At 38.2% G+C, this 10570-nt stretch overlaps 1 long non-coding RNA gene across 1 annotated transcript; it reads right to left on the bottom strand.

Annotated features, from left to right (window-relative positions):
* Positions 1 to 349: 349 nt before the first annotated feature.
* Positions 350 to 9329, bottom strand: LOC311429477. Its single transcript, XR_014688266.1, has 2 exons — positions 9279 to 9329; positions 350 to 894 (listed from the first exon to the last, which is right to left on the bottom strand). It is a non-coding gene; the product is annotated as an uncharacterized lncRNA (long non-coding RNA).
* Positions 9330 to 10570: the final 1241 nt, after the last annotated feature.

Here is a 10570-nt window from a genome sequence, read left to right as displayed (position 1 = left end):
GTCATGTGAAAATAATTTACATTACTTTGGTTTTGCCACTTCAACCCAAATCCAGTGATAAAAGAACTGTCCAATTCTTTCTGATGTATGTGAAAGCAGCTAACACCAGTGATTCAACCAAGTGAAACTGTAATTTAAAATTATTTTCTCCCACATAGAAATCTACATAAACCAACTGCTCCATATTCATTCATCACCTATTTTACAATGTAAGCACTCTTCAGGCATTACACTTCTACAAGACAACATTTAAATTCAGATACAACAAAAGGCTATTGCAGTAGATATTTTCTTCCAGAACATTTAACCAAATAAGCATGTTCTTTACTTCTCTTTTCCTGCAAACATCCAGATGAAATATGATGAATGCATTCTATTTCTTTTTGTTTGTTTTTTTTTTTTTTTTTTTGTTTTGTTTTGTTTTCTCCCATTCAACCAAAGGAGCACTCACTACTTCCACAGTTGGAGATCCCTTTTCAAGCTTTCCATACCAGTGTTGGAGTATAGAGTGGGCACCAGAGCTTGAACAGGTTTTTGAGCAGGTCTGGGCCCTGGAAGCCAAGGTATCCCCAAATCAGTGTCTATGTGAGGCAGGTACTCCCAGCTTTCCTGAATTTCAAACTCTTTAGAAGCTGTTTCTGTGAAGATCATCCCATTGCAGCTCCTGCTGGATTTCAGTTGTCATACTGAACCACTAATTTGAGAATGAAAACTATGGTCTGGCTCATCATTCTTGAAATATTACCAATCCCTCTCCAGAGTAATTACTGGCTCCATGTTCCATGAAGGCACCAGGAGCACAAGATTTCCCCTCCCATCAGCACCAGACATCTCTGTTCACCAGGGAAGCATTTTGATGGCAAAGGACATTCTAACAACAGATACCTGTATGACCTGTAAAGTATGGGAATAAGTAATCTCAGTGGGTTGTTCTCAGTTTAGTTGTAGGTTGTATTTGTAAGCCTAAGTATCTCCTGTAATTTCTCATCACCTCAGTTTCTCTAGGGTAGAATTCATTACCATTTGAAAAGCTTTCTGAGATCTTGAGATGGAAGGCAATGCATAACTGCAGATCAAAGAAAACTGTGCACCAATACTGATAAAAAGGAGAACACCGCAGCTCAAGCTATAGCCTTAAGTACGCTATTAGCGTAACCTCAGTGAAGTTTATCTGCATGAGTGGAGGTTGCAAAGGATGCCCAAGGACATGGGTAAGCTCTTGAGGGTGTCTTCAAAGTTTCCTCAGGTATCCTCTCACTTTAGTGGGAATGATCAGTGCTAATGACCTGGCAGGACTGGTTTGTAGACATACAATATGCTTGTAATCTTATTTAGCATCTGTTTAAACAAAACATTTGCACAAAAAGATCCCTGATATAGAAGGAATGAACTAGAACTTTTATCTGCAAGAAACTAGTTGAAAGGAAGAGTGAATGAAGAAACCACTTTTTTGAGGTAGTTGGTGATTTATGGAATGAGATATATACTAATATGAAGAGCATCACAAACATGCCTAAACTACATACATGTATAATAATATAATCTCCTCCTTCACACTCTTATGCAAATAGGTAAAAGTAAACATTCTTAAACAAAAAGAAAAAAAAACACACCACCATACCAGATAATTCTGCTGGTCCATTAATGTTTTTAGGAATATAACCCATGATTTCAACCCCTCACAAGGGAGGAGAAAAAAGGAAGGAAAAAAGAAGAAAGTCCTTTTCTGACCTGAGTCTTAGCAAAGCTCTATTTTTGGCTTTCCCACAGCAAATGACAAATACTTTATCCTGTGACATAAGCCATTGTCGGAAAGGAAACCTAAAATGACTGACTCTGATCTTCTCTGATACTGTTGGATCTAAAGATCTGTGGTATTTTTAAACTTATGCCATTCTTCTTAAAGTTGTGACAAAATGGCAGTGGTATACCCTCACACATTCATTATTCTCAGACTAAGCAGCAAAGTAACTGATTAATGTGGACACTAAGTCAAGATTCTGACTTTGCCTGTATATATCCAGCCATAATAATTTTAATCTCAACATTGCAATCAAGCATCCTTATTTCTGCATTCAACAGAATTACTGTAATTATCTGGGGTTCTTTTATTTTTTTACTCCCCCCTTCAATTGGAACAAACATTAAAAAGCTGTTCCAGAGCCCTAAGCACCTGAGCTATAAATCAACAAATAAATGCTGCAGACTATCCCTCAGAACTCACAGATGTTCTTACACACAAACCCACCCACAATGAGCTTGGCTCCCCACCTGTCCCCCACTAAGCATTTTGACGTCTGCAGTTACCTATGCAATATTACACTGGACAGCACACCTTAATAACTGACAAAACAGAGCTCTAACAGACAGGACTTGAACAAAAGCAGAAAGTCTATAGTTGAGAGTGCCATCATATTACTACAGCTCAGATCCTGCAGAATTGTTCATTAGTACTCAACACTGAAAGTTGGAGAGGATATTGTTATTGCAAAGTAAATCAGGGATTTTCCTTCTGACATCATGAATTTGAGCTTGGAAGGTTTCCAACGGTACTAAGGGAAATGACACATGCTCAGTCAGCTTGGAAACAACCCCTGAACACTTGGAGAGACTCCTCCTGGATTGGCATCTCTTTTGAAATGTCCCCCATGTTCAAGGTCCTTCCTCCAGGCACTGCCCCTTCTCTTTTCTGTTCACTAGAAATGTGGGTCTCCCTTCTTTTTATCATGCCTGTCACCTATAGATCCACTGAGTCACCTGAAACTCCACTGAGAATAGACACTCTCCCTATCCACATCTCTCATGTTAATCTACACTTCTTTTTCTCTCCCAGACACCTTTCCATCAGTGTTTTGTTTTTCTTCTGTGTTAATATTCGTATTCTCTTCTGTTTTCTATAGCCCATCCAGTTTTTGTCTCTAGCTGGAAACTATAACCTCCTTCCCATTATTTCTTCTCCCAGGATTAAACAACAACAAAAACAAACAAAAAAAAAACAGCAACCACAACCACCGCACCATTCTTGCGCTTACCAGCAGGCACTGCCTCTACCTTCCAGCTCTGATTGCTCTGCTGCCTGGAAACTGAGGGCTCTTCAGTAGACATTTTAGGTAAACTAAATATCCCATATGCAGGTAAACACAGCCCTGGCATCAGGACTGAATTAGGAAATAAATTTAATTATATTATAGAACTTTGTATACCAGAAAACATAAGTGTCTGTGTTCAAAAGTGTAATGTTGAAGACTTCTCAGCTGTCACAGAAAGCTGAGGATGTCTTAACTTGTTGCTTTTTCAGTTTTTCCAGACTTGAAGCCCTGCAGATCAACACCTCTTTGGTACTTAAACCCAATGGTGAGTTCTAAAAGAGGCAATCTGTTTTTCAGTACATGTTTAGCAGTCAGGATCTCACAAAATAGATATATATGCCCCTTCCTTCTGAAATACTCAAGGTGTTCCCAGAATTCAAGAAAAACAAAACAAAACAAAACAAACAAACAAAAAAACATTAGAAGACTAATCACGATGTGGGAGGCCCATGTTTAATTCTGTCTTTTGAGGAATTCCAGCTAATATTTCCTACTTCTCAGTATCAAGTCCTAAAATCAGATAATAGATCCTGCTGGTCTGAGCCCACCTAGGTTTCTCAGACCTAGCTTCAAAATTGTGGGAGTTTCAGAAAGGGTTGAAGGTGTGGACCTCTCCACACCGAACAACTTTGTTGACACACAATTTAGATAGCAGTGGAGTTTCCCAAACATGTGAAGTAGTTTTTCTAGTTGCTTGTTCCTTTCTGCAGTACTATGTTGAATCTACATACTTAATAATAACTAATTCTAAGAAATAGGTTGTTGCCACCAAATGAGCTTTTGTGGAGATAATTTCCATTGTCATTTCAAGCCCAAAATTTGAGTAAAACATACAGATATGCTGAAAAATTTATCAGAACTGTTGGTTTTCATATAATGATCCCAGCACAGCCCTGTGCTCACAATTGCATTGATGCAGTATATTTACATAGTGTTTACAGTATATTAATCACTGTTTTGGCAGGATTTTATACTTATCTATTACCTTTTTCCTCTGTTTTTCTTCTCAGTCATTCCAAACCTTGGAAGATGATGCAAGTAAAACAACAGTTTCTCATACTACTATTGATATGAGCTAAGATATGTCAGTCACAAATTGGCTAACGACAGAGATTCTGTGCCCAGGCAAATCCCTCTAACCCTATAATCCCTATAAACAGTAGTGGGTAATTTTTGTGTGCTTTAGAAAAAAAATGAAAATGGTTTTGACTTTTAGCCATACCACAAAACAGTTTGTCATGCAATAGAGAGAGAATGAACAGACAGTAAGAGAGATTTTTTTATTATTATTTAAAGTATTATTGCTGCATATTCTGCATCCAATATGGTGGTTAAGCTTGTAAACCTAACAAGGTCAAATTTGAAATTCAGAATAGAGATGAATTTGTTTTTGTCAAGATCAATTTGTGGTAACAGCAGTTTTATCAGCAGGGTGTAGTAACTATGGCAGAGGACTGTCAAACTGCCAGTTGAGTCTATGGGAAGCCTATTATCAAATAGGGTGATGGTTACTATTACAGTCCCATCATTTCGGTTTTACTGAAATATTCTCACAGAAACATGACAAAGTAATTGATGGATGTAAGACAGAATGAAATGGCTTTTCTTTGATTGTGTACCTTTTCAACAGATCCTCTACTTCCTTGTCTTACTGTGTAAAAAGGACAGGGAGGACAGGAGCAAGGAGGTGAAGGTTCTGTAGAAAAAACAAAAAAACATGAACACTTTCTTCCTCATTAGACACTGAAAATTGCATGATAGAATTCTGCATCTACAACATAGAACTTCATCTGAAGAACAGAAGAAGATTCTTCTTCTATAAAGCTTGTAAAGTTACATTAGTTATAACATAGCTGCTAAAGTCACTGAATAGTACCTAGAGAAGTTAAAAATAAATAAGTAACAAATCTCAGAGGAAGCCGTAGAGGGAGAAGAAAATAGACCAGAGAAATGCAGAAAGACTGATGTCCAAAGACATAATTACCAAACAATTAAAAGTACTGTGCAAGTGAGAAAAAAGGACAGATTTGAAATCACAGAACAGCTGACCCCAGTAGATAAGAAATAACTTTTGTGTTCAGAGTGGCTGGGTAATGCCACACACATGTGCTGCCCACAGAAAGTTCATTCCAATTCCTGTCCAAGGTCACTTCTTTGGTATTGCATAAGAGGCAGAAATATTTCACTTTCTGGTATTCTCCCTTTGGCAAACAGCTTTCTTCATAGCAGCTTTGAAAATATCACACAGCAAGGAATGCACATAGCAGATGCCTTAGAAGAGCACTCAGTAACATAAGTTTCATGCACCATTCCCTACCTCTAGGCTTCTGTATTATAAACAATTGGGGGGAAAAGAGGGACAAGAGGAGCAGAAGTGCTTTCTCCCCCCAGTCTGGTTTTCTTAATTTCCCCAAATGCCACTATCTGCAACGTATGTAGAAGAATTGCCAATAAACACATGTAAAAATCAGTAACTGTCTCATTTTGCATGATGTCTACAGATAAAGATGGAAAAAAAAAAAACAACTCAGCAATGTGTGAATTGTTACCCCTTGAATTGTCAGAATTTTCTAGTTCAAATTAAAGGCAATTTGTAGCAGAAGCTTCTGAAATACTCTCTTCCCCCCTTCCACCCCCCCCCCCCCCAAATCACATTACTTGTTGCTAACAGATTTTTCCACTTGGTAAAAGCCTGTAGCAAGAAAAACCATTTTCTTGGTGTCTTCTAGCTCAAAACAACAATGTCATTTTTTAAAGTTAGACTGCAATTTCTGGTCTATATAAACAAAAGTGGTGAGGCCTAAAGTAGTGTCTGTATTTCCTTCTCTCTTTCTTCCCAATCTATTTCTCTAATTATTTCTTATGGTTCTAGTGTAATGGTTTTAGCTTGATTATCTGCCTTTAGATATAACTTGCCTCTGTCTCCCTCAGACACAGACACTTTCTGCGCTGCAAAGATATACAGATCTTTCTGGATAGTCAATTTACTGCCATTACAGTAAACACGTCAATCTTCCAATATTAAATCCTGCAGCTAAATTGTAGGTCTTGTCAAAGGTTTTGAAATTTTGTTACAGATGCATCCAGAGGGAGGATCAAGCTTTACTTGCTGATTTCTCCCTCTGCCATTCTTTAGTTTGAGGTCCCTTCTTGTGCTTTAGAGTGTGCCAGGTAGGTTAAAGTTCATTAAAAACAGCAGAAAAAAAAGAGATATGTTGTCAGCATTCCCATGCTGCATTGCTAGTATGTGGGCATAGAAGGGCATATATACCAAATGTTTCCATCCTTCTACAGTAAAGCTTGAGAAGCATGAGCAATCATATTCTTCCCCATCCATCTGTTAAATGTGTCTCATTCACCTCCTAAGTAGAGGTACTTCCATTGAAATTGCTCATACTTCTCATAAATACAGAAATACAGCTATAACAAAATGAAAAAAATGTTTTTGTGCATTGGGCAAACATATTTGGTTTAAGTTTAAACTATTGGGAGTTGGGAGAGTTTGTTTCAAAAAAAAAAAAAAAAGATCAACAATCTACTAAATTTATTCTACATTTGTAATAAATTTGGATGACAGACACATAGGGTTCGAGGGGATGTGAATGAGGAAAAAGTGCTTGAGGCCATATTAACCATTTGAACCACTCCCTCTGCCCCAAACCAGGATAAAAGGTTAGGTATGGAGAGGATCAGAAACTGATAATCACATAGAGGTACAACAGGATCACATGATCTCAGCTAAAAGAGATTTTAAAATTAAATTTACTTAGACAGGAATGCTGAAAATATGGGTAGAGTCTGGAAGGACAGGCCAACTTGACTCATGTAGGCAGAAAGGCATGTATGCAATTCCTGCATATGCACACATTTTAAGCATCAGTTGAGGTCAGAATCCTTTTATGCTCTTGCACTCAGTTACCTCTTAGGACTTTGATAGGGGAAAAAAAGGACAAAAGAAGGACATGGGGTGCAGAAGTACCTTACACGTTGAGAAACTGAAAAGAGACCACACTGGTAATTCTGCAGGGTCAGCACAGAACGCCAAGGACAAGACTTGACAAGTACAAGATCACAGCTCTTTGTCCCACAGTTCCCAGGCCCTACATCATATTAGCCTCCATAAACACAGAGTAGGGCAGCAAGCCAAGGTTTTATCTTTTTTTTTTTCCTCCTGACTGCTTATGAAAAAAAAAAAAAAAAAAAAAAAAAAAAAAAGAGCTTTACCATTTGAAAGAGCTAACAGAAACAGCAGTAAAGCTTCAAAGACAGGCTGGCTCCTGAATCAAGGGAGTAAAGAGATAAGGTGACCTTGCTTGAGAAGAGCAAGGCATTTATCTGAGCAAATGACTGAAAGGGAAGTCTGCTCATACTTAGCCAAAAACGTGGATATTTATGGCTTCAATGTGCCCTCCAAGCTCTTCACATTAACCCACCCCCACATACAACGACTGACCCCTAGATTTAGTGAAAAACAGTATTGCCTAATAACATTAAAACAATGTGCTGTCAAGTGTCCCAGTCAATTAAGCCCAATGTTTGCTGTTCCCCTAGCAACCTAATCCTAGGGTGTGTGGATATTTCATCTCTTTCCTTACTGCTAAATAAAACAAGGACAAGAAACAAGCTTGAGCACTGGCCTGGTGATCATCCACATCGTTTAATTACTAGCATGCTCCCAGGCTGCTTTGACTTATGCCAGTTTTCTGAGGAGTAGTGCCTAAGCCTGGCTAGAGGGATAGCCCATATGGGGACCAATTCTAATAGATACCATGGAACCAGGTTTTGTTCCCGCCAGCCTCAGTCTTCCAGCATTATCCCCAGTTTGCAACTCTGACATCTACCCTAGAGCAAGCAATGCATAACCTTCACTTCATGTATGAAAACATCATTCTGATGAGAACCCAGCATAATTCCCTGGTTAATTCAGGTTCTTCATACTAGTGGTGGGGGGAAGAAGGAATATATGTATGTTCTGTGATTATTTTTCAGCCCTGGAAGGACACCTTTCACAGTTTAGACAAGATCAAACACTATGTATTGTAACTGGGGCTGGTTTGCTATCATGGTCAGAAGATTGTTAACATCTTCATTTATCAACAGGCACAGAGTTTGCACCACTGCAGAAAGTTCAGCAGTTCCACATAACCTTCTGACAACTAAAAAAATGCTAAAATGGAGCTGAATTTTGTCATAAAAGACATAGCAAAATGAATTCTCTTCCATTTTTGCCACAATAGCAGCACCATGATTTTATCTACAAAATACTGGTAAGCTCAAGGAAAAGATACAAGCCAGAGCTGTTTATCATTACTCCACAGCCACCTGCAGGCAGTGTGTGCAGGTCAGTGCACTGACAGCTCTCTCACTTCTGTTTGAACAGATGGAGTAAGCAACAGAAGATGAGCATGTTCCTTTAGCGATCCTGCCAACGCTATAGTTTCTGTATATCTGCTGTAGTACCTTAAAATTGAGATGGCCTCAACTGAGGTGTAATTTTCTAAAGAATAAAGACAAACATGAATAACACATATATTAAAAATATAAGTCACACATGCATCTCCTGAATGTCCATATTGACAAATGCTGCACATCCTCAGATTTCTCACCTACGCTGCCCTAAATTTCATTTTCCCCAAACACCACAGGATTCTATAATGGACCAAATATTCTAATTTCTTCTTTGACAAATAAAAATGAAATGAACAATAACAACAAAAAATACATTATGTATGATCTGATACCTAAAATAATACTTGAAGTTTCCAGCGAGAGTTTATTCTCCCTAAAACTCTGACTTGGCTGAATCTTGGTATATGAATAAAAATCATAGCTCTTGGCACCCAGTCTTCATTATCATAACAGAGATCTAAACCTATGCAGCCCTCTGTGTGTTCTCTATCCTACCATGTTATGGCCTTGCACTGCTATTATTATTAATACTCTTGCTATTCTGACATCCAGCTGCACCTCATTACAAATGAGTTCAACGACCACAATTAGAATTAGGGACCAGCACACTTGGGCACGTGCAGACGCACACAAAGAAAGCCTTTGGCTTCTATCCCAGAGGTTCATTATTAGAATTAAGGTTTATATTACAATAGCAATTAGAGGTGCCAAAAGAAGTTGGGACCCATTATATCATAAATACCTCTACTGCATAAATAAATAGAAACATATATTTCTTACCTTGAAGAACCTGCAGTCACAAGCTTTCAAGCTTGTAACCGCAAGTTAAGTAACAAGGATTGTGACACACCTAGTTTAAATAGGTGATTAGCGTCATTGCTATCATCTGTGCTTTTTACTCTTTCCTCCATATAGGACAGAATCATGCCTAATTAAAAAAAAAAAAAAAAAAAAAAAAAAAAAAAAAAAAGGTATTAAGTTTGACAGAGAATATAATACAGGAAGAAGAAAGAACTAAAGACACCTGTTCCCATCAGGTATTTCATGAAGGGTGACAATAAGCACATTATGGTTTCATTAATGACTCTTTCCAGGTCTTCTAATTGAAGAAGTTCTTTCTTTTGTGATCCAGCAAAATGAGTTTAGTTCTGACATTACTCATAGAAACCTTTTCTCCCTGACCCTACACAATCACCAACTACTTGAAGAACTTGCATGCTTTTTGCTGTTACATAGAGATCATACAGAAGCGACAAGAAGGTGGGAATTTTATTTGCTAAGTATGGATAGTGGGATCTGTTGTCATTATATTAAGGTTACTGAGATGCTATCAATAGCTGCCCGCTACTTGAGTTCTCAGTTCTCCTTTCTGGTCTCTTTCTCCTCCTTTCTCAAGTCAGTAGTTTCTTACAAATAGCAAGCCTTGAGTCTTGAGATCAGTTTTTTCAAAGAATACCTGAGGCTGCAAATAGAAGTAACGGGGATCATGGAGTTCATGTCTCCTAGCTGGGACAGAAGCTAATGAGCCATCCACTACTATGCAGAGATGGTATTAGAGAAGGGTTCTTAAACCTCATTTCCTCAGAGGAACTTTGTGAAAGTATTCAGTCACAAAAGGAGTGAAAGGAAGGGTAAATGGACCATGAATGAAAGTTGTGATTTCTTCTTCCTTGAGGATAACCCAACTTGTCTTTTTCAAAGGACTTTTTGGAGGACTGTTTAATTTTGCATACTCATGGGATGTGAGTGTCTAAGGCAACACCGTACACAGTGGTTCTCTTCAGTATGCTTACCTGAATTTACTGGTGCAAAAGTTACCTGATAACAGAGTTGATAAAAATAAATTTTCAATTACAGTTACTGTGCCTAAAAACCCTAGATCTGACCATTGCCAGTAGTGAATACTGTATAAAGGTTGTGTATTACAGCAGGAGTATAAACACAAAGCACAGAAATAAGACGTATTGGTCTCTGCGCTAACCTCCCTGGAACTATTAGGTAAAGTTCAATGTTTAGGCTTTCTTAAAAAGGGTGCCTAGCTCCTTGTTGCAATACCTACCTTGCTGGCCTTC

Source organism: Aythya ferina (genome assembly GCF_964211825.1).
Source record: "Aythya ferina genome assembly, chromosome: 1".
NCBI lineage: Eukaryota > Metazoa > Chordata > Aves > Anseriformes > Anatidae > Aythya > Aythya ferina.
This window is presented reverse-complemented; position numbering and strand designations above follow the sequence as displayed.